Source organism: Schistocerca americana, chromosome 2 (assembly GCF_021461395.2).
Source record: "Schistocerca americana isolate TAMUIC-IGC-003095 chromosome 2, iqSchAmer2.1, whole genome shotgun sequence".
Classification (NCBI taxonomy): Eukaryota; Metazoa; Arthropoda; class Insecta; order Orthoptera; family Acrididae; genus Schistocerca; species Schistocerca americana.
Genome location: NC_060120.1, coordinates 25,308,957 through 25,333,231, shown reverse-complemented (window position 1 = coordinate 25,333,231; position 24,275 = coordinate 25,308,957). Strand labels below are relative to the sequence as shown.

Sequence of the window (24,275 nt, the reverse complement as noted above, 5' to 3'; positions counted from 1 at the left end):
AAAGTAGTAAAGGAGTTTTGCTATTTGGGTTGGTTGGTTGGTTTGGGGAAGGAGACCAGACAGCGAGGTCATCGGTCTCTGCTATTTGGGGAGCAAAATAACTGATGATGGTCGAAGTAGAGAAGATATAAAATATAGACTGGCAATGGCAAGGAAAGCGTTTCTGAAGAAGAGAAATTTGTTAACATCGAGTATGGACTTAAGTATTTGTATGGAGCGTAGCCATGCATGGAAGTGAAACGTGGACGATAAATAGTTTAGACAAGAAGGGAAAGAAGCTTTCGAAATGTGGTGCTACAGAAGAATTCTGAAGATTAGGTGGGTAGGTATTGAATAGAATTGGAGAGAAGAGAAATTTGTGGCACAACTTGACTAGAAGAAGGGATCGGTTGGCAGGGCACATTCTGAGGAATCAAGGGATCACCAATTTAAAATTGGAGGGCAACGTGGAGGGGAAAAATCGTAGAGGGAGACCAAGAGACGAATACACTAAACAGATTCAGAAGGATGTAGGTTGCAGTAGGTACAGGGAGATGAAGAAGCTTGCACAGGATAGAGTAACATCGAGAGCTGCATCAAACCAGTCTCAGGACTGAAGACCACAACAACAATAACATTCACCAGACCAAAAGTCTTGTTCCTCCGACCACCGGAGTTTACTAATTCTGAATATATCTAACTTTAACCAATCCATTTGCCTTTTTAAATTTTCTAACCTACCTGCCCGATTATGGGACTGACATTCCACGCTCTGACCCATAGAACGCGAGTTTTCTTTCTCCTGAGGACAACTTCTTCCTGAGTAGTCCCCGGCCGGAGATCCGAATGGGGGACTATTTTACCTCCGGAATATTTTACCCAAGAGGACGCCATCATCATTTATCCATACAGTAAAGCTGCATGTCCTCTGGAAAAACTACGGCTGTAGTTTCCCCTTGCTTTCAGCCGTTCGCAGTACCAGCACAGCAAGGCCGTTTTGGTTAATGTTACAAGGCCTGATCAGTCAATCATCCAGACTGTCGCCCCTGCAACTACTGAAAAGTCTGCTGTCCCTCTTCAGGAACCACACGTTTGTCTTGCCCCTCCGTTGTGGTTGTACCTACGGTACGGCTATCTGTATCACTGAGGCACACAAGACTTCCCACCAATGGCAAGGTCCATGGTTCATGGAGGAGGGGGTGTTGCTGTTGTTATGAGTGTTTAATGCTACTGTGTTGTTATCTGCAGGATGAGAGCAACGGTGGCGTGGCTCGTGGGGAGCTGCTTGCTGGCGCAGGCAGCCGCCTTCCACCAGCACACTGCGGTCTGGCAGAGCTGGCTGCCGACGCTGCCCGAGGTCGTGGAGCGGTCGTACGGCCGGTGGACGTGCGCGGAGCCGGCCTACGTGGACAGGGTGGTGCGCCTGGAGGTGCCCGGGCAGCCGCTGATCGTGTGCGCGCTGGACGCGGCCACGGCCGAGCAGTGGGCGCTGGCCGACTCCTTCGTGCTGGCCGCGACGGACGGCGGCCGCCTCCGCTGCCGCTTCTGCCGGAGCCGCTGGGTGCCGCCCCCGCTGCGGTCGCAGCTGCCGCCGCCGCAGCCGGAGGGGCAGTGCCGCCTGCGGCCGCGCGCCGCCCCCGCCGCGGACCCCGCCGGCGGGCTGCTGCCCCACCGCCGCCTGGACGGCGTAGCCTGCCACCGCGCCTACACCATGGGCTGCCAGGACGGCTTCCGCTGGTGCCACGGCTCCTGCTGCCGCCACGACTCCTTCTTCTACTATCCCGGTGGGTCGCCTCCTCCTCGCCTCTCGTTATCGCACCGTAGTTCGAGGACTATTTTCTCCTGTGTCCGATCAGTCTCGAAATTAGATCCACATGTAAGGTGAAACTTCCTGGCAGATTAAAACCGTGTGCCCGACCGAGACTCGAACTCGGGACCTTTGCCTTTCGCGGGCAAGTGCTCTACCAACTGAGCTACCCAAGCACGACTCACGCCCGGTCCTCACAGCCTTACTTCTGCCAGTATCTCGTCTCCTACCTTCCAAACTTTACAGAAGCTCTCCTGCAAACCTTGCAGAACTAGCCATGTCTCCGCAGTGTCCTTTCTTTCAGGAGTGCTAGTTGTGCAAGGTTCGCAGGAGAGCTTCAGTAAAGTTTGGAAGGTAGGAGACGAGTTACTGGCGGAAGTAAGGCTGTGAGGACGGGGCGTGAGTCGTGCTTGGGTAGCTCAGTTGGTAGAGCATTTGCCCGCGAAAGGCAAAGGTCCCGAGTTCGAGTCTCGGTCCGGCACACAGTTTTAATCTGCCAGGAAGTTTCATATCAGCGCACACTCCGCTGCAGAGTGGAAATCTCATTCTCGGCACATGTAAGGTGTCAGGCAAATCCAACACCTTCCATGAAAACCCTGACATGATAAGCGAATCCGGTAGTATGTCACATAGCTCCGAATAAATCGTGACATTAAATTAACCAAAGTAATACGATCAACGAGTAGGCAAATGGAATACCACAGACTAACACAAGAATGCCTAAATGCATGTCATACCTTCCCACCGTGAGATAGACGCAGTTCCGATGGAAGAAACGAGAACAGAAGCCGAGAGCAGAGCCGTGTTAAGCTAGAAGGCCCTGCGATAAGGGATGGACACCCACGTCGCCAGCTGATCGCCAGGACCACCCCCCCCCCAGCCCATGTTAAAAGCTAGAGCCCTCCAGAAGAACAGTATAGATCTTATGATAACACTAAAAGGGCCACACCAGCTGCAAGTTTTAGCGTGAGACTTTTTCGCGTCTCTGTTACGTTGCAAACGTTAAAAACATTGCCCCACCACGAAAAGTATAACTTTCTCATTGGATAGACAGAATTTTTGTAGGCGGAGCTTAAGGTTAACATTGAGACACTGATTGGTCAGTTGAAAACACAGCCAGATAGCTTTTTTTTTAACCAACTTAGGTAAATTGTAGTAAGGAGAAGTTAGGAGAGAGTTGCTTGCGAGACGGCGAGGTGTGTGGAGCTGCGCCGCCCGCTGCCCCCTGACGCTGCCTAAACACCGACAAGGTAATGAACGCACGTGATGCCGCATCTTTGAACGCATAAGGCTTCACTCAGAACTGCAGAAGTCTCATCTGTTACATCCCCTTTTTACGTAATACTAGTGTCGATCGTCAATTAAAGCTCATGGTGTTCACATTTGCTACTTGAAGTAAAAATCTGAAACGCGATGATTTTTCTGTTATATAATTATTGAAAGGCCACATCAGCCACTGTAATTTACGACAAGTTAGATAAGTAATTAAAGATGATTGAGGGTCACTGTAGACCATTTTGATAGTTTTCTCTTTTGTGAAACTTAATTTAAACCCAGATTATAGATGTGATATGGCATAGGTCATCCTTCGATCCATTGTAGAACTTGGAAACCCATTCAGGGAATATTCGTTCACATTTTTGTTGAACGCAGTTGGTTTTTATTATCCTGTATTAAAATTTTTCCTTTCATCAATAGTGCAATTTATAAGCAATGTTTTGTGAGTAGAATAAAATTTCCAATGGTAAACTTAACTGCTTTTTCGACGTTATTTTACCAGCTAACTAAAAGTAGGAAAGCCTTGAACCCCTTCCACTAAATTTAGTTAGTATTAAGATTCTTTTACAGGGAGTGCAGTGGAGCTGACGCTGAAATCATTAAGTACTTGATTATATCATCGCTACTCTCACATGTCATGTGTGGTCTGGCGTCTCCTTACCAGCAACAGGTCCCAGGTTCAAACTAGTCAATTCCCTAAAAAAACGTGCTCAGAGCGTCGTTGCGCGAAAGTGGTAGGGAGACACGACTTAGAACAAACAGACACTACTCAGAATGTTAGACACAGTGAAAATACGTTGAAGCTTTGCGCAGATTTGTTGTGAACCTTCCACTGTATACCCGTCGATCGCGTCACGTTGGAGCGAGCACATAAACATGTGCGCCATACTCCGCAAGCCACCTAATGGTTTGTGGTTGAGAATCCTTCTGGTATCACTGACTCCCCCTCTACCCTGTACCATTCGTCAATGGCGCGTGGGGAGAACGATTGTCGGTAGGCCTCTGTATTGGCTGTAATTTATCGAATTTTCTAATAGTCGTCATTACGCGGGATGTATGTGGGAAGAAGTAATATGGTTCAAATGGCTCTGAGCACCATTGGACTTTACATATGAGGTTATCAGTCCCCTACAACTTAGAACTACTTAAACCTAACTAACCTAAGGACATCACACACATCCATGCCCGAGGCAGGATTCGAACCTGCGGGAAGTAATATGTTTTCCAACTTTTCCCGAACAGTGCTATCTCAAAATTTCAATAATAAACCTCTCCGTGATGCTCAACGCCTCTCTCGTAGCCGGCCGGAGTGGCCGAGCGGTTCTAGGCGTTACAGTCTGGAACCGCGCGACCGCTACGGTCGCAGGTTCGAATCCTGCCTCGGGCATAGATTGTGTGATGTCCTTAGGTTAGTTAGGTTTAAGTAGTTCTAAGTTCTAGGGGACTGAGGACCTTAGAAGTCCCATAGTGCTCAGAGCCATTTGAACCATTTTGAACATCTCTTGTAACGTCTGCCAGGGGAATTCGTGGAGCATCTCGGTAACACTCTCGCGGCGGCTAAACGATCCCGTGAAGAAACGCACCACTTTCCGTTGGATCTTCTCTATTTCTTCTATCAGTCCTACCTGGTAAGGCTGCCATATTAATGAACGACACTCAAGAATCGATTGGACAAGAGCCTTATAAGGTACTTCCTTCGTGGATGAATCATATTTCTTTAAGATTCTAGGCGCTACAGTCTGGAACCGCGCGACCGCTACGGCCACTGGTTCGAAACCTGCCACGGGCATGGATCTGTGCGATGTCCTTACGTTAGTTAGCTTAAATCAGTTCTAAGTTCTAGGGGACTGATGGCTTTAGATGTTAAGTCCCGTAGTGCTCAGAGCCATTTGAACTATTTCAACCTTAAGATTCTTCTTACGAATCTCAGTTTGGCATCTGCTTTTCCTGCTATTTATTTTATGCGGTTATTCCGCTTAAGGTCGCTCTGGGTAGTTACTGCTAGATATTTTACGGTAGATACTGTTTCCACTAGTTTCTCAGCAACAGTGTATATGTACAGCACTGGATTTCTTTTCCCACGTACGCGCAATATATTACATTTATTTACGTTCCGGGTTAACTGCCAGAGCCTGCACCAATCCTCTGCAGTCATCCTGATATCCTTACTGTCTCATGGCTGTGCTACTTTCTTACAGACAACCGCATAATCTGCCAACAGTCTTAAAGAGCATTCGACGCTTTGTACTACCCCATTTATATACATTGTAAACAATATGAGACTGGCAATATACAATCATACTTTCTGGAAAAGCATCATAACACAATTTTGCGGATTGGAACAGCCGACAAGTGTGAGAATTATCGCACAATTAGCTTAACAGTTCATGCATCCAACTTACTGACAAGAGTAACATACAGAAAAATGGAAAAGAAAATTGAGGATCTGTTAGATGATGATCAGTTTGGCTTTAGGAAAGGTAAAGGCTCCAGAGGCCGTTCTGAAGTTGGGGTTGATAATGGAAGCAAGACTAAAGAAAAACAAGTTCATAGAATCTGCCGACCTGGAAAAAAAAGCATTCGAGAATGTGAAATGGTGCAAGATATTCGAAATCCTGAGAAAAATGGGGTAAGCTGTAGGGAAACACGGGTAACAAACAATATGTACGAGAACCAAGAGGGAACAATGAGTGGAAGACCAAAAATGAAGTCCTCGGATTAAGAAGGGAGTAAGACGGCGATGTAGTCTTTCGCCCTTGCTATTCAATCAATACGTCGACGAAACAATGACGGAAATAGAATAAAGATTTAAGAGTGAGGTTAAAATTCAAGGCGATTCTCTGAAGAAATTACTTTCCTTAGTTAAAAGTGAAGAGAATTACATGATCTGCTGAATGGAATGAACATTCTAATGAGTACAAAATATGGGCTGAGAGTAAATCGAAGAAAGACGAAAGTAATGAGAAGTAGCAGAGATGAGAACGGCGAGAAAGTTTACATAATATGAAGTTAAAGAAGTCTGCTGCCTAGGCAGCCAAACAATCCATGACGGACACAGCAAGGAGGACATAAAAAGCAGACTAGCACTGGAAAAAGGGGCATTCCTGGCCAAGAAAAGTCTACCAGTACTAAACATAGATTTGAACATGAGAAAGAAATGTCTGAGGATGTACGTTTGGAGCTCAGATTGATCCGCAGTGAGACATGGAATGTGGGAATACCGGGACAGAAGAGATTCGAAGCATTTAAGATGTGCTGCTACAGAAGAATGTTGAAAATTAGGTGGACTGATAAGGTGACGAATGAGGAGATCCCCGCAGAATCGGAGAGGAAAGGAATATAACACTGACAAGTAGGAATAAGATGATAGGACTTCCGTTAAGACATCAGGGAATAACTTCCAGGATACTAGGTGAAACTGTAGAGGGTAAAAACTATAAGGGTAAAAACTATAGATGAAGACAGAGATCGGAGTACATCCAACAAATAATTCAGGGCGTAGGTTGCAAAAGCTATTCTGAGCATTAAAAACGTGGACGCAGGAGAGAAATTTGTGGCTGGCCGCATTAAAGATTTACATCTACCGATTTTGTTCCGTTAAGAGCGACATGTGGAGTTTCATCTGCAAGGAATTCTTGAATCAGGTTGTAGATCTGGTCCGATACTCGCTAAGCTCGTATTCTTTCACTAAGCGTTAGTGCGGAACGGTGTCGAATGCCTTCCTAAAGCTGACGAACGCGGTGTCAACATGAGCGCCTATGTCTACAGCGTTGTGGATCACATGGGGGAACGGAGCGAGCTGAGTCGCAGGATCTCTGTTTGCGGAATCCATGTTGATTTTTATAGAGGAGATTTTCGTTCTCCAAATGAGTCATAGTTCTTGAGCATAAAACATGCTCCATAATTCCACAACAGATTGACTTCAACGCTGTACGTCTATAATTGTATGCATCTGTCTTGTGGCCCCTATTGAAAACGGGAAGGTTTCGCGCTATTTTTTCGAGTCGCTAGGTACCCTTCGTTGCTCCAAACATCTGCAACAAACTGCTGCTAAAAGCGGAGCAAATTCTTTAGCCTAATCTTTGTAGAATCTTATAGCTATCTCATCTGGTCCTGATACGTTCCCTTGTAGTTATCTAGATGCCTGAGACAATAAAGTCTCACGCCAAGTGTGTAGCTCCTGCTGTCATTCGATTTCTTCATTTTTAGTGGTTCCGCCTGAATTAATGCATCCCACATAGCGAACTGTCCTGCGTGACAACAAACTGTGGGAATGGTGGACGTACAGACGGCCATGATGCAGGCGGTCATGGAAGGAAATGTGTCAACCGAGGATCTTGTTTAGCGAGTGGATCAGGCTAATCGAGAAAATCGCAGTTCAGTAAAAGCGAAGAGGAATGTTGTCACCAGGAACTGTGCTTCTTCAGGACGATGCTCGGCCCCACACTGCAGGTGCAACAAAGACGCTCACGCAACTTTTCCGATAGAAAGTGTTTGATCACCCACGATAGAGCCAGGACTTGGCTCCCTCCCATTTTCACCTTTTTGCTCACAGAAATTGCTAGCTATGAGACAGCTTTATGGCAAAGACAACGAGCTGCAGACCAATATAAAGAATTGGCAGAAAGTACAGGAAGCTGCCTTCTGCGACCAGGGCATTGGAAAGTTGGTACCACCCTACGACATATATCTAAGACGGAGCGGCGACTATGGAGAGAAGTAGAAGGAAATGTAGCTGAAGGTTACAAATAAAACATTTTTGATTTTCAGAGTGGACCACGAAAAAAAAGTAGCACTCGTGTAAACTTATTCTGTCTTCCATAATTCTTGTTTTTGGGGCTGGCACTCATCACTCTTTTGAGTTGTTTGCTGATAAACTCCACAGTTTCCTCTCTGATGCCAATCTTTTCATTTTAGAGCAGCACGACAGCCAATGTTCTCAGTTATGTGTTGTATATACACTCCTGGAAATTGAAATAAGAACACCGTGAATTCATTGTCCCAGGAAGGGGAAACTTTATTGACACATTCCTGGGGTCAGATACATCACATGATCACGCTGACAGAACCACAGGCACATAGACACAGGCAACAGAGCATGCACAATGTCGGCACTAGTACAGTGTATATCCACCTTTCGCAGCAATGCAGGCTGCTATTCTCCCATGGAGACGATCGTAGAGATGCTGGATGTAGTCCTGTGGAACAGCTTGCCATGCCATTTCCACCTGGCGCCTCAGTTGGACCAGCGTTCGTGCTGGACGTGCAGACCGCGTGAGACGACGCTTAATCCAGTCCCAAACATGCTCAATGGGGGACAGATCCGGAGATCTTGCTGGCCAGGGTAGTTGACTTACACCTTCTAGAGCACGTTGGGTGGCACGGGATACATGCGGACGTGCATTGTCCTGTTGGAACAGCAAGTTCCCTTGCCGGTCTAGGAATGGTAGAACGATGGGTTCGATGACGGTTTGGATGTACCGTGCACTATTCAGTGTCCCCTCGACGATCACCAGTGGTGTACGGCCAGTGTAGGAGATCGCTCCCCACACCATGATGCCGGGTGTTGTCCCTGTGTGCCTCGGTCGTATGCAGTCCTGATTGTGGCGCTCACCTGCACGGCGCCAAACACGCATACGACCATCATTGGCACCAAGGCAGAAGCGACTCTCATCGCTGAAGACGACACGTCTCCATTCGTCCCTCCATTCACGCCTGTCGCGACACCACTGGAGGCGGGCTGCACGATGTTGGGGCGTGAGCGGAAGACGGCCTAACGGTGTGCGGGACCGTAGCCCAGCTTCATGGAGACGGTTGCGAATGGTCCTCGCCGATACCCAAGGAGCAACAGTGTCCCTAATTTGCTGGGAAGTGGCGGTGCGGTCCCCTACGGCACTGCGTAGGATCCTACGGTCTTGGCGTGCATCCGTGCGTCGCTGCGGTCCGGTCCCAGGTCGACGGGCACGTGCACCTTCCGCCGACCACTGGCGACAACATCGATGTACTATGGAGACCTCACGCTCCACGTGTTGAGCAATTCGGCGGTACGTCCACCCGACCTCCCGCATGCCCACTATACGCCCTCGCTCAAAGTCCGTCAACTGCACATACGGTTCACGTCCACGCTGTCGCGGCATGCTACCAGTGTTAAAGACTGCGATGGAGCTCCGTATGCCACGGCAAACTGGCTGACACTGACGGCGGCGGTGCACAAATGCTGCGCAGCTAGCGCCATTCGACGGCCAACACCGCGGTTCCTGGTGTGTCCACTGTGCCGTGCGTGTGATCATTGCTTGTACAGCCCTCTCGCAGTGTCCGGAGCAAGTATGGTGGGTCTGACACACCGGTGTCAATGTGTTCTTTTTTCCATTTCCAGGAGTGTATATCCAGTTTCTGTCGTCTCCGTCCACTGCTTCATTGTTTCATGGACACTATTCCCTGATATCCCAACATGACGACCTCTTTTATAGCCACCGTATTCCTTCGTCAATTCTGTGGAGAAGCACCTCATTATTTATCTTAACAGCTGACATAATTTTCAACGTCCTTCTCTTGTAATACAAATGCCTCGAGTACCTTTTATTCTGGTTTACTCACAATCCATGACCCATTTCTGTAAAGTTATGTACACCACACACACATTCTCAGAATTTTTTTTAAAACTTAAGGCCTATACTTGATGCTAGGAGATTTCTTGAACGCCCTCCTTGCCTGTTGTAGTCTGCTTCTCATCCCCCATCTTGCTTCGTCTGTCAGGTGTCATTTTGCTTCCATGATACCAGAATGTACTTCTACATGTACATACACATTCCACCAGTCACCGTATGGTGCGTGGCAGTTGGTGCAGTGCCAGGCATTTTCTTTCCTCTTCCACTTGCAAATAGAGATAGGGAAAACGACTGTCTATATGCCTCCTTACCTCATCTTATTTCATCTTCGTGGTCCTTACACGAAACGTACATTAGTGGCAGTAGAATCGTTGTGCAGGCAGCTTCAAGTACCAGCTATCTAAATTTTCTCAATATTTAGTACAGAGAATATTACGACACCAGTTGTGAAATGTGTGGTATTTTTAGCACAACATGTTTCTGGACTCCACCATCCCATTATGAATTGTTATAATACAAGGAAACCAATAAATAAATGGTAATACTACAGGTGCTAAACATCATATAAAAATATTTATACCTATCTGCAGTATAACTTACAAGGAATATTCAGATAGTAAGTGTATTAAACTTTTATATTTTTTTAGAGAAACTGCATTAGAAAAAAGCATTGCAGGATACTGTTGAGACACTTGTGGACTATTTTTCCACATAATCGCCATCACTTTCAATGCATGTCTTGATCTGTGGCACAAGCTTCTTTAAGCCCTCTTTGAACAACTCTCCCGCCAGCTGCATCTCGTCAGCGCGCTCATGAGTGCCTTCAGGGAGGTGAAAAGATGATAACCTGAAGGCGCCAAGTCAGGGAGGGGTGGTTCAAAACATCCCAGCCAAGTGAGACCAAGAGCGCCTTGGTGATTAAAAGGTGTGTAAGTGCGGCCGTTGTAGTGCAATAAGCGCACTTCTCTCGTCAGCATTCTCTTCGTTTCGAATGTTCCTTTTTGGGCTTAACAATATTTTTGTGCATTGATGGTTTCCCCCAGAGGCAGAAATTCGACCAAAAGTATGCCTTTTCGGGTCCCAAAACGCGAAAGCCATGTTTTTTTTCCAGAAATTGTACGTAGTTTTGAATTTTTTGGCAAATGGGAAATTGGTGCTACGCTACTGTGACGATTGCCAATTTGTCTCAGGCCTGTGATGAGCCACCCAAGTCACATCTTTGGTCACAATAGAGCTCAAAAAATTGGCGGCTTCCAATTCAGGTAACTCGAGAAACTCGCGAGTACTATTGACCCGATTTTTTTTTGTGCTACGCTGTCAACTGCTTTGTGACCCATCTTGCGCACAGTTTCCGGTATCCTAGCGTTTCTGCGTCTTGTAGAAGAGAGTTCTGGAGAGTTGTGGAAACACCGCAGAAATTTCATCCGTTATCAATCGGGGGTTTTCACGAACAGTTTCCTCGATATTTTCCACCAAACCAGCAGTCAGAATGAAAGGTCTTCCACTTCTCTGTTCATCAGGAACATTTGTTTTGCCTCCACTTAGCTCCCTAAACCTCTTGATAACATTCCTTCTGTTGATAACGCCTTAGCCGTAAACCGGTTCGATTCGCGACAAAGATTCGGTAGTTGGAAGCGCATTACACCACGTGGCTCGTACTTTGCGGGATTACATCTTTCACGCAACTGGACACTACAACGAGAGAGTTTAGATACTGCCATTTTCCTGCGATGCTCGCTCTGGTTACGAGATCACCCTCTGTCACTCAATGTTATCATCCCTCAAAAAAAAAAAAAAAAAACCGTTATAGTCACAGTACACTTACTTTCTGAACATGTCTCGTATAAATTAAAGCTTTTATGCCGTTAGGCGCCGTCAAAAGTAAAAATCCAGCTGCAAACATGCATTGTCAAACATAAAATTCTTCTTAAACATCTCATGTTCCCATGTTATACACTCAAACCACAGTTGTAAACTCAGGGCAGCCGCTTTCACCTACCAAAGATAGTATTTTCCTGCAACCTATGTCACATACCGAACGATGCTGTTTGTTATAAAATCTGTGAACGTTGTGTGTAAAATTCTAGTAAATTCTGAAAAGCATTTGTTGACTCTTGTACATCCATTTAGAGTGGCCAACTGAAAAGCATAAAATCTAACGCCGCTAAAAATTGGTTGCTGCTTCCCAAAGAGGCCATCACTAAAGTGGTCCCATAAATGCCTCTTGGATACTTCTGTCTTCTCATTAAACACGATGACTCATTCCTTTCTTGAAGTGAGAAAATCTCCATTTCCTCCAACTTAGACAACAACCATCCCTCGTTCCCAAAGTGCAACACCCTCGTGCTGTCTGTGATGTTACACAACGAACGCCGTTCACTGTTGAGTGCTTCGCCACTGTCGATGACCTATTTTCTTTATTATTACGCTCGTTAAATCTTGCTTTAAAGTTTCTTCCCGTTTGCCCCACGTACTTAATTTCACAATTATGACACTTTATTTCATAAACTCCCCCTTTCCCCATCCAGTTCTCGCCTGTGCCAATATTACGATTCAACCTTTTCTCCATTTTGTTGCCCGTCCTGAAGGCAATCTTCACCCCTTTGTTGTTAAATAGCTTGGCCATTTTACGTAGTTCGTCAGTACTGCATTACACTATATTTCTGTGGACTTTTTTCTTTTTGTTGGTTTCTGAGCCCTACCACTGCGTTTTGTGACTATAGTACGCCAACAAGAGATGTTCTGAGAAGAATTCTACGTTTGACAACGCACGTCTGCTGCTGCATTTTTTGCAGATACCTAGTAGCACAGAAGCCTTAGTCTATTTATACTACAGGATGATATAAATATTTTCATAGTGGTTAGATCATGTCGTGTTGCGATTTATTGATCGGTTACCTATAGCACCTGATAATGGGATAAGTAGTCCCGAAACATGCTGTGCTAAAAGTATCATACATTTGACAACTGGTGGCGTAAGATTCTCAGTACCCATTCATGAGAGAGTTGTATGGTGACTACACAACAGATTCCTCAATAGTGTTCCTCGAAACGGACGTCGGATTCTCTCCAGGGACTCACTCCCACTGTAATTTACGAAGCATCTCCGTAGTACTCACATGTTGATCGAACCTACCGCTAACAAATCTAGCAGCGCGCTCCTGAATTGCTTCGATGTCTTCCTTTAATCCGGCATGGTGGGGATCTCAAATACTCCAGCAGTATTCACGAATGGGTCGTACTAGTGATCTATATATCATCTCCTTTACAGATGAACCACACTTTCCTAAAATTCTCCCAATAAAACAAAGTCGACCACTCAACTCCCCTACCACCACCGTCCTTATGTGCTCCTACCATTTTATGTCGCTTTGAAGTGTTACGCGTGGATATTTAATGGACGTGGCAGTCTCAAGCAACACACTACCAGTGCTGTATTTGAACATTACTGGATTGTTTCTCCTACTCATGTGCATTAACTTACATTTTTGTTTACATTTAGACGCCAACTAGAAATTTTTTCTGTCTCGTCTCGTGTTCTCCTATAGTCACTCTACGACAACACCTTCCCTCACATCAGAGCACCATCAGCAAACAGCCGCAGATTACTGCTCGCGCTGTCCGTCTGATTGTATATGTATACAGTGGATAAGAACAGTCCTGTCACACTTCCCGGGGGCACTTCTGACGATGCTCATGTCTCTTCGTCTACTATGTGGCCCCAATTTTGATAGAACGCTGCCGTTGCTTGTGATAATTTGTTTCCTATCTCCGGATTTTAAGGTTGTAACCAAACTAAGTTTTGCAACTCATTACTTTCGTTTCTTTTTGGTTTATCCTCAATGTATTTCTTTCAACATGCCGGCCGGGGTGGCCGAGCGGTTCTAGGTGCTACAGTCTGGAATCGCGTGACCGCTGCGGTCGCAGTTTCGAATCCTGCCTCGAGCATGGTTGTGCGTGTTGTCCTTAGGTTAGTTAGGTTTAAGTAGTTCTAAGTTTTAGGGGACTGATGACCTCAGAAGTTAAGTCCCATAGTGCTCAGAGCCATTTGAATCATTCTTTCAACATGCCCGTAATTCTTGTTCACTTTCACTCAGGATTTCATTATCATCAGTGAGTCTTATTACTAATATCATCTCACCCTTAAACGCAGACATGAACCTTTCTTTTATGCCATTGCTTCTTCGATACAGAGGTCGAACAATATGTGCCTTATGCCCTTTTAAATGGGAGCACTTCTTTCTAGGACTTCCTTTCTTATTGTTCCCTTTTTGTTCGTTTACACGTTTTTTATCCAAATGTCCTTATAACCTACACACATTTTCAGGGAGTTTCAAACATCTTACAGCCTTTTACGTTATGTGCTATTTCTAGGTCGACAAACGTAAATTTTCTTTTGAGTCTTCTGAAGTGTTCCCGCTGTTACCAAACTCAACCTTAGAAGTGACTCTCTGGTGTCTGCATCTTTCCTAAAGCGAAACTGATAATCATCCAGCAAATCATTTTCTTTCTTTCTTTATTCTGGCTGATGTGCGATAATTCTGGCACACATCTGCTCTTGCAATCTTCCGAATTATGTGAACGAGTAAATTTGAAAGTCTATGTGAGTATATTGAAAACTAGAACACTTGTCTGCTTAAGGTCCTCGGAAATCAGTAGGTTGTGTCCCCTGAAAGTATGATACTGTGCAATATGACGCACAATTTATTTTTAAATAATACAATACCTTCACAAGTTGATCAAAGCGTCCATTTGTTCAGCCACGTCAACGATTTTTGTGTTGACCTTGCATAAAAGTTACATCCTTTAACAGCATTTGGAAAAATGAATAGCAAGGATGTTTAGCTACGATCTTAAACTATAAAATTATATGACTCTCGAATTTATTATTTTGCCAATAACAGGCGATAAAAAGGCATAGAAAGTTTCATAAAGCACAATTTTCGGACACGTAAGGACTGAAGTAAGACTTTGTCATCCCAAAAGAGCATGCGATTGTCGACTGTCCGGCCGTACGCCTTGATTTATTAAAATTTCATCGATATTTATTTTACTTTTATTAATTATAGATTAATTACAGTTTTTAGTAGTCTGTTCTTGCCATTTATATTTCACTCTTTGTGATCCTAAAATACCTTATTTAAAAATGTTTACGATTTTTGGAATAAAGAGATGTCAGTGAAAACAATGTATTCCCACGTGTCAATTTAAAACAATGTTGTGTGAATCAAAGTATTGATCTGATGCCTCATAAAAGCTTGTGTGCCAGTTAGGTACACATTTATTCAATATTTATTCGAAGAATTCCCCAGGTGAATCACGACACTGTATATTGTGTAACATGATTCCGCAGGAAGATACGTGGTGTGAAAAAATCTAGTACGGTATTTCTTTTTCAAAGCCAGTAATGCTAGTGGCCAGTCGCTAGTCTACAGAGACAATGATCAACTTCCACTCATGTTTCTTATTGTATGAAGTAGAAAGCTACTGGAGTTGCAATAAAGCTACTTGACTTTGAAATATGCTGTCAAATTTATGAGATACAATTGAGATGCGGTAAAAGAGTACATTAAGGCCTAAAATATCCGTTAATCCATTTAGTATAGAGTTTTGACTACTGTAAAATCATTAGGTCGACTACTGACGCTATGTTTTTTGTTGCAGACTTGCAGCCGCAGGAGAGGGTTACTAGTCCACACCGCTCACAAACAAACAACCTTGTGAATTTCGGCGTGCGGCGTGTGGTTGCAAGTGGTCCCATCGACTGGACGAAGATATTGGATGGGACGTTTGTCATCATCGAGTAGTAACGCGTCAAGAAGCGGGAAGTGGCGGTGGTGAATGAAACATTGTTTCTCACAGATCTCCAGTGCTTTCTATTGAATTGCAGAATAGCTGCTGGATACTTATAGTACAGGACTGATGTGATATATTCTCTGTTAAATCAAGAGAGTCGGAAACAGTGTCGAGTATCCAAATCTCAACAAATAAAACGGCATACTGACTGAGCTCTCTTTCCGTATATGTAACCCCACCATCTATGTTATAATAAAACTGGAGAGTAAATCAAACGGAATTCTTAAATATTTCCAAAAAAAGTGAGACAAAGTTCAGTATTGTTACATAACTTTAATTTAATTTTCACCCATGTGTTCAATATAGGTCATCTATCGCTTACAATCATGAAGTACTGCCTCAAAAATTTACTTACGTTTCCTGCGAAGCTGTACACGCCCCGATTCGAACGTAACGTCTGCTATGACGCCTCTTGATAGCCGAAGTATACGCAACTAGGTGCGGTCATGAATAAGTGAGTACAGATGAGGAAGATTGTATTTAACAAGCGAAGACGTCAACATTCACAACTTTTGTGTATGTTATGTGGGACTTTCCATTTCGTCACTGCAGAACGAAACACTTTCTAATATTTATATAAGGACCTTTGTTTTGTGAGACAAGAAAGGGCGTTCAATCCTTCTAACTGAATTCCTTAATGCACACGCTTTCATCTGTTTCTGAATGAAATTTGAATGTTTCGTCTGGAGTTGATTATCGATACCTGTGATGGCTACACATAGAGGGTAGTGATACGTGGCTAATGGTTGTGGTGGTGGTGGTGGTAGTGGTAGTGGTTGTAGCAGTGGTTATGGTGATAGGGAAAGACCGAAACTCTGTCGAGAACATGGATTTTCTGGGCTTCTCAGTTTGTATTAAAAGCATTTCTGAGTCCTTGTAAATACTATCATAATTTTATATAGCATTTATCGATTTAACTCTTTTTTGGGGCACAAGCATTATTAATGATCATGTAGTATGGGAAGATCATGTAGCATGGGAAGATCTTTCCGTTGATCAAATAAAATTTTAGATTTTCTGCTCGGACTAGTAATTTTTGTCCAGTACATCATACATTTTACAAGGTGGCAGACCAGAAACAAGGTTATGAATTGACATGGGCGTTAAATGTATGTTGTGTCAACAGTATCAATTTCCTGTCTGTAACCAGCCCTTCATTGAAATTACTCAGCCACGCGGAGTGACCGCGTGGTTCGAGACTCCATGTCACGGATTGCGCGGCCCCTCCCGTCGGAGGGTCGAGTCCTGCCTCGGGCATGGGTGTGTGTGTCGTCCTTAGCATAAGTTAGTTTAAGTACTGTGTAAATCTAGGGACCTATGACCGCAGCAGTTTGGTCCCTTAGGAATTCAAACACATTTGAACATTTGAGAATTACTCATGTAGCGCCAGCATAGACTTCACTATGAGCCCACTGAATGAGATACTCGGTATTTTTAGATGTGAAATCCGAGAAGTGAGTACGAAAAAATGGTCATGTACGATTTTGCTTGTCGGTGATTTTCGTGTCTGGAAATAAAAGGCAAGTGCAATGTTTAAATCCTACAACGTATAGTACAGCGACCTTTCATCCGCTTGTGGGGCGGCGGGTGGAATAATTGTTAATGTTCCTATTATTTATTTAATGCTGTCTTTTGCCGTTCTCAACACTGGCTCTCTAACTACAATATTGGCAACCAGAAAGTGATTAGCAAAACGTGAAGCCTGTAATTAGAATTCCTAGTGCCCACTTCAGCTGAGAAATACATTTCTAGCTACAGCTTATAGCACTGAGGAATTAGGAGATTGTCTGGGATTTATAATCAAAAACCATTCTCTCTAAAATGTTCACTATATTCTGAAAGTCATAGACCAAAAGAATCCACACAATCCAACTACCAGAGCAGTTCAGAATCTAATGCGCTGATGCAACTATAACTGTTCAAATTAAATGTTTAAGTGAGTGCTCGCCATAATTTGATGATAATGTTCATCAAACGCCACGCTAATAATGGCAGAATGTCTGTCCTGCGGCGGCACGTGAAAATACGACATACGCAAACTAAAGATAGATCATTAACGTCATCACAAAATTAACACTTCACTCGAAAACGATTTCATGGTTACGCGTATCCCGAGTAACTTATTACTGCATCCGAGGCTGTTTATATCAACGATACCGACGCGACTTACATATAAAGCCGCGGTGCGGACGGCTAAGGGAACGCCTGATCAAATCTGCTCTCCTGACTAGCCACTGGGCTAGTAATGTACCACTTTAAGTTATCGAATAAATCATTGCTTCCTTTGCTGATGGCCGATGAAGCTTTCAGTTTAATTGTGCAATCAGCACACAAGTAAATAATCATAATAAAAGTCTGACGTGGCTAAGTCAAATATTTTGCGCGAGAGAATTAATTTAATTAGACTACACGCAGTAGGCGAGCTCTGAACTTGCTCTTTGGAGATATGCTATAGCTATAGTTTTATAGTTATTCTGTTGAAACTTCTCACATATTTATGATTATAGCGGATCTCCCTTCTACTTAAATTTAAACATCCTAGCTTTATTTATTCGCCTACTTAATCTATCTTGCTTCCCTAATTTCTAAGACAAAAACCAGAAAATCATGAATTTCAACTAAAATTTTAATTTGGGAGATCCAGAATACTGTTTCTACTAAACTATTATGCAAAAGGAATCGAAGTATAAATTTTTAAGTTTCTAGCTCTTTTCTGTTGTGCCAATGATTTCTACAGAAAAACGTCCAAATTTCGAAAATGGTTAAAGTTATTGAACTGGTATTCAACACATATTGATTTAGTATTAGTCCTGACATGCTAGAAATGTTTCAGGTTATTTACTTGATATTTAAAGTATTGCGCAACATTTATGACGTCAGAGCTAGTTACAGCGGATTGGCTGGCACACAATGGAAAGACTGATGTGAATTTTATAAGGCGTGAGTAGGCTGCTTTCCTACACGCTGACAACATAATACAGTGGGTTAACGCTTGATAAGCAGAAAAAACTAACTATTTTCGTTCCATAAAGATGTAATGGTTTTTAACTGACGAAGCAGAGGACTGTTTATAATTATCTTTGAAACTACTATCGAACTTAGAGACTTTTGCTAAATGAAACACTTTCTACTATCACGTTCTGTAATTTCTTTGTCTTGTGTATGTATCCCACACTTTATACTGTACGTTAACAGCGGCAGAAATCGACTATCTTTTGCCTATGGTAGATGGTCTGCATCTCAATTCACTCAAAGGTGAAGATCTACACAGTATAGACAAACTAAAACTAGGTCGGAAAATGTCTACAGTAAGAGTGGTGCAGGGTTGACCCTTGTGAACGAACATCACAAAAGACGTTGGAAATGACCCTGGTTAATGCAGCGCTGTGTTCGATTTATCAAATTGCGAGACACGCGTAGCAACTGTGCCTGATGGATAGCAACAATAGCGTTTTCATGTTTTGTTACAGCTCTTCCAGTGTCTGAGCATTATTTGAGTGCATTTGACTTATCAATTTACTCAACAGGTAAAAATCATAGGGTGCAAGATCAGGCGGCCGAGACAGCCAGGAGGCGGCTCTGCGTCTGCTGATTGTCCCCTCCTCACTGAACACTCCATACGGTCGTGATAAGGTTGACAGGATGGCTTCGTTTTGATGAAAATATCCATACAGTCGCTGATCTTCTGTGAATTGAACCACATATTGTAATATTGCTACAAGAATTTGCTATGCTGAAATTGGGTGCTAATAGTAGAATAAAAGCGGGTTAAAAGCTGTGAGCTGTCTGGGGAGAAGTTAACCGTGCATTACTGCGCAACTGTTTCACCAGGTAACTAGTCTAGGTTTACCACATTACCAATCAGACTAACATTGATTATAATCTTTTACAGTCATACAACAACCGGTAATATATCTATATATAAAAAGGAGAATTTAAATAAAAAGAAAGAAATCAGTTTATATTTGGAAATTCATTTTAAGATTGTTCATTGAAATTTCAGCATATTATACGTGAGTTATAACTGAGCTGGTGCCTTGTTTAAGGATTGTAAAAATGTGAGAGTTTAATCTTACGGAACACATCAAATATGGAGCCTAGATGGGGAGACTGCATACAACACTGCATTCACAAAACAACACCCAAAGAACGTTGAAACATAAGCAAGAAGAAATTAACCACAACCAACAGATTCAGTTTTCACCCAAAGAAATTACGTTCGTAACACAATCCTGTCCGTCATGTAATTACCACACACTGGTATACTAAATTCATATTAACTCTTTGTGAAATCTTCCCAAAAAGAATAGCTGAAGGCTACTTTAATGATTACACCACATGCTCCACGTGGTCAACTTGGTTTACAGAAAGCGTATAACTCCACAGTAATTTTGATAATTAAAATAAATTCGATCGAAAAGCAATTGACAAAAGAAAAACCTTGAACTGGTTACTAACGTCTTACTATTAACCTGATGGGTCAAACAGTTATATAAGCACGTGGTACTGGTCTCGCAAATTACACTCCACGTGGGTTGAACATAAAGAAAAGCATAAAGAAAAGTTGCTATATTGTAAAATATTGTCAAGACGAGACGTTATAATCACACAAGCATTCACATTTAAGATTGATGAACTTAGTTACAGTTACTGATCAACACGTGGTTCCACTTTACTCACAAAGTAATGACAAAGCAACTACTTCACACGAGAATTACACTCCGCTGCAATTTAAGATAGCATTAGATATTTTAGAGCTAAATCTGAGATCAAGGTATTAAGTTTTCAGTTAGGCTGAACTTAAGAAATCCATTGTCCTACGGACTTAGCAGACACGCGCTTAGCCGGAGATCTTACCACTTCAGACGCTCGCCACGGTCCCACAGCAACTGCCTACTGCCGAGCGTGCTTCCTGAGGGTGGCTCACAAAGACAAACGGAAGTGGCCAGAGGGGCAGCTTCCTATACCAACATGACAACGGACGGACAGAACCATACTAAGGATAGAAACCTCTTTGCTTTTAGGAAGCGTAGCTACCTGTTCCGACGTTGGTCCTACTGTTCTCTAGCAGACAGGTTTGTCTGCTACCCTCAAGCATGCAACTACAAATACATTTGCCCATTCATACTCTCACACAGAAGGGAAGGGGGATGACAGTATCTTATCATATACAGTATATAAAAGAAAGCGGATGTAGGTTCCGTATGAGACTGTGTGACATGAATTACATATAAACTGTGTTTTAAAGTGTAGTAGTGTGACAGATCGTTCTTGTTTATGTGTAAAAGTAACACGTTCCACTACTCAGTCTCCTCCCAGATAGTCAGAAACGCCACAGTAAATTTAGGAGACGAATTTACTCCATAAATGACAACAGATTTAAGAAATTAAACATGAAAGGAATCCAACAGAGACCTTTCAATATTGATTAAGCAGTTAATGGACATACGGGTTAGCATTAACAGTTTGGTGAAAGAATCGTGTTATTGTGTGGACACCAGACACTGCAACGGCTCTTCAAATTACTGCTGGAAATCTCCTGAAGCATAATGGCGGACGTTCTACGAGTTTACATCCCCTGACAGGCGGAACCAGGCCTCACCTGAAGAAATGGGACCCAAACGTCCTGATTCCACTTCACTCAGAAAACATCGGGCGACGTGAAAGTTCGCCTGGGTGCTTAAACTCACGCATAACAGTGAATTCGTAAGGATGCAGATACTTCGCCTTTTTGACAATGTTTTGACACTACGATATCTCAATTCTCACTAGTAGAGATGAAGGATGTTGAAATTTCGTCGGACTTCGTTCCTGGCTTTCCTTCCTTACCGCAGTGTTTCCTGCTGTTCGAACTCTTTTTTCCGATAGTTGTGGTTTTCATTCTCTACAGAGCCCGTTTCTCGCCCTTTTACCACTAAGCTTTGCGCTGGAGATTCCTATGGAGGTTTTACCACAACTCTCGCACGGAGAGTTCGGAACACGTTTCCCACGAACTGTATTTCGAGTAACACTCTACAGTGATCGTGCGCTGTTCTCTAATGAGCACCAATTTGTGATGCATCCAACTCGTCTCTGAACACGTCTGCTCCTCTCACTGACTCAAACGTAACGACACAGCGAAGTATTCGCGACAGAGAATGCGGGAAATGAGCATGCCCAGACGTATGACAGCAACCGGCTGGTGCATCGAAATCACGGTTTCCATTATTTTCTATGGTTGGCAGTTCTCCTGTCCTTTAACAAGGATTATTTACGTTTCCGTCTGATAAATATTTTTCTGGTCAGTTTCATTTTTCTACCCTGTATACTAACATGATGTTATACCCCACCGTATTTTATTAAAGCTTTTATAAAACTCTTTTACGCTCCGGTGGCTAAAAACATTTTCGTTGTTTGCAGGTTGTAAATCCACCAAATGTCGTACATTACCTCTAGAGCGACGAAATAAAGTAAAATAGAACACTTACTTAAAGCACGTGTATACACACACAGACATATGTATATGTTAGGCAACAACCTATCTCTACCCATGTGGCTTTCCAACTCGACGCCAGCGAAGATGACTATTGTCAGCCTGTAATAAACTTTGCAAACGGGTAAGCGGAATTGCACTGAATTACTGAGACAAGCCTCTGTAAGAGGCTACTTTTAACCTCCATTTCTTACCAGATAAATACCAAAGGACGATTACACAGAGCTAATTACAACACACACAAAATGTAGTACAGTACACAATAGCTTATCACTAGGGCACAATATGGAATCACTTCCCTCTATGTATCATATTTTCACAGTAAAACAGAGAACTCTTACACTCTATGGCCTCGCCACACAATTTGGGAATTCACCTGACGAAACTCGTCTCTGTACGTCCATCTTTTCAGTGATGGTTGCGGGACTCAGCTGTTCGCTACAGGATGTCAGATCAAACACCTTTCAACCGTCAAAGTTTCCAAACTTATTTTATTTGGCTACCAGTTTCGGCGATTTACTACGTCATCTTCAGGCCTCTAAACGACGCTCGATTCCGGTCAAAATAGGGGTCAGCATTCGAATACTGGTATCTGTAAACTTCTGCTTGCTGTAGCGATCACTTCAACCGTCAACTGATAATGGTTGATGGTTTGTTTCCTCCGCCAGTTTAGATTGAAAAATACGGAACTTGTTGTGGAACATCGTCAAATATTCCTGCTTCAGCTCCTATAGTTACATTTAGTCTGATATGTTGCGGCGCTATACGTCGTCTTCAAAATGGCGTCTGGAATGTGTTCCAAACACAGAACTGTTACTGAGTTTATTTTGGCGAAAAACCGGAGCACCACGTATCTTCGTAGGCGCTTGGGGAACATGTAAGGAGACCTGCCAGTGAACAAAAGCACTGTGAGTCGTTGGGCGAGACGTCTGTCACCACCGCTAAAAGGTCGCTGAAACTTGTCCCACTTCAGGAACTGGAAGAAACGATTTTAGCGTGTTCTTCACCACAAAACAGCAAAAGATCTTCTCCTTCAACATAACAACCCAAGCCTCACACAAATACGCGGACCCGAGAGGAGCTCACAAAATTTCATTGGACTTTTCTTCAGGCTCTCCCAGTAAGATGGCGTAATGCCGTCGCATTGAACGGTGATTATGTTGAAAAATAGGTTTTGTAGCAAAAAGACTGAAGAATAATGCGTTGTATTGGGATTCCGAATAAAACGAACCTGCTTTCGGAAAAAAAGTGTTGCATTACTGATTGAACACCACTCGTACATGTACATCTATATACATACACCGCAAGCCACCCTACGGTGGGTGGCGGAGGGTATCACATACCACTAGTAGTCATTTCGTATCCTGTTCTATACGCAAACACAGCGAGGGAAAAGTGATTGTGTACAAGCATCCCTATGAGCCCTAATTTCTCTGATCATATCTTCGTGGTCCGTACGCGAAATGTATGTTGGCAGCACAGAATCGAACTCTAAATTTCTGCAATTGTGCCTCTAATCTTCCGACTAGTTTGATGTGGCCCGTCATGAATTCCTCTCCTGTGCCAACCTCTTCATTCCAGAGTAGCACTTGCAACCTACGTCCTCAATTACTTGCTGGACGTATTCCAATCTCTGTCTTCCTCTACAGCTTATGCCCTCTACAGCTCCCTCTACTACCACGGAAGTCATTCTCTAATGCCTTAACTGATGTCCTATCATTCTGTCACTTCTCCTTGTCAATGTTTTCGACATATTCCTTTCCTCTCCGATTCTGCGCAGAACCTCCTCATTTCTTACCTCATCAGCCCACCTAATTTTCAACATTAGTCTGTAGCACCACATCGCAAATGCTTCGACTCTCTTCTGTTCCGGTTTTCCCACAGTCCACGTTTCACTACCATGCAATGCTGTGCTCAATGATCGAGGTTACCGGTAACAAATATTGTAGTATACCTCCGAATTGCTTCTATGCCTTCCTTTAATCCGACCTGTTGGGGATCTCACACCTCACGCAGTACTAAAGAATGGGTCGCACTAGCGTTCTATACGTCGTCTGCTTCATAGATGAGCTATCGAACATCTGCCTACCCGACTGTCAACCTGTCATGCTCGTTCCATTTCATATTGCTTTTTACGTTACGCCTAGATATTTAATCGATGTGCCTTCTCAATAGCACATTACTACTGTTGTATTCGAACGTTACAGGATTATTTTTCCTACTCATTCACACTAACTTTCATTTTTCTACATTTACTCATTACACCACCTACAAA

The 24,275-nt window shown here is 43.4% G+C and overlaps 1 protein-coding gene, 1 long non-coding RNA gene and 1 other non-coding gene across 4 annotated transcripts in view; 2 read left to right on the top strand and 1 right to left on the bottom strand.

Moving 5' to 3' along the window:
- The window catches only part of LOC124595515 (brain-specific angiogenesis inhibitor 1-associated protein 2-like), a 912,282-nt gene that overhangs the window by 95,522 nt on the left and 792,485 nt on the right, over positions 1–24,275 (bottom strand). The window lies entirely within an intron of this gene.
- On the top strand, positions 1,626–15,680 carry LOC124595516. Its single transcript, XR_006978219.1, has 2 exons — positions 1,626–1,763; positions 15,337–15,680. It is a non-coding gene; the product is annotated as an uncharacterized LOC124595516 (long non-coding RNA).
- Positions 2,194–2,268, top strand: Trnas-cga. Its single transcript has one exon. It is a non-coding gene; the product is annotated as a tRNA-Ser (tRNA).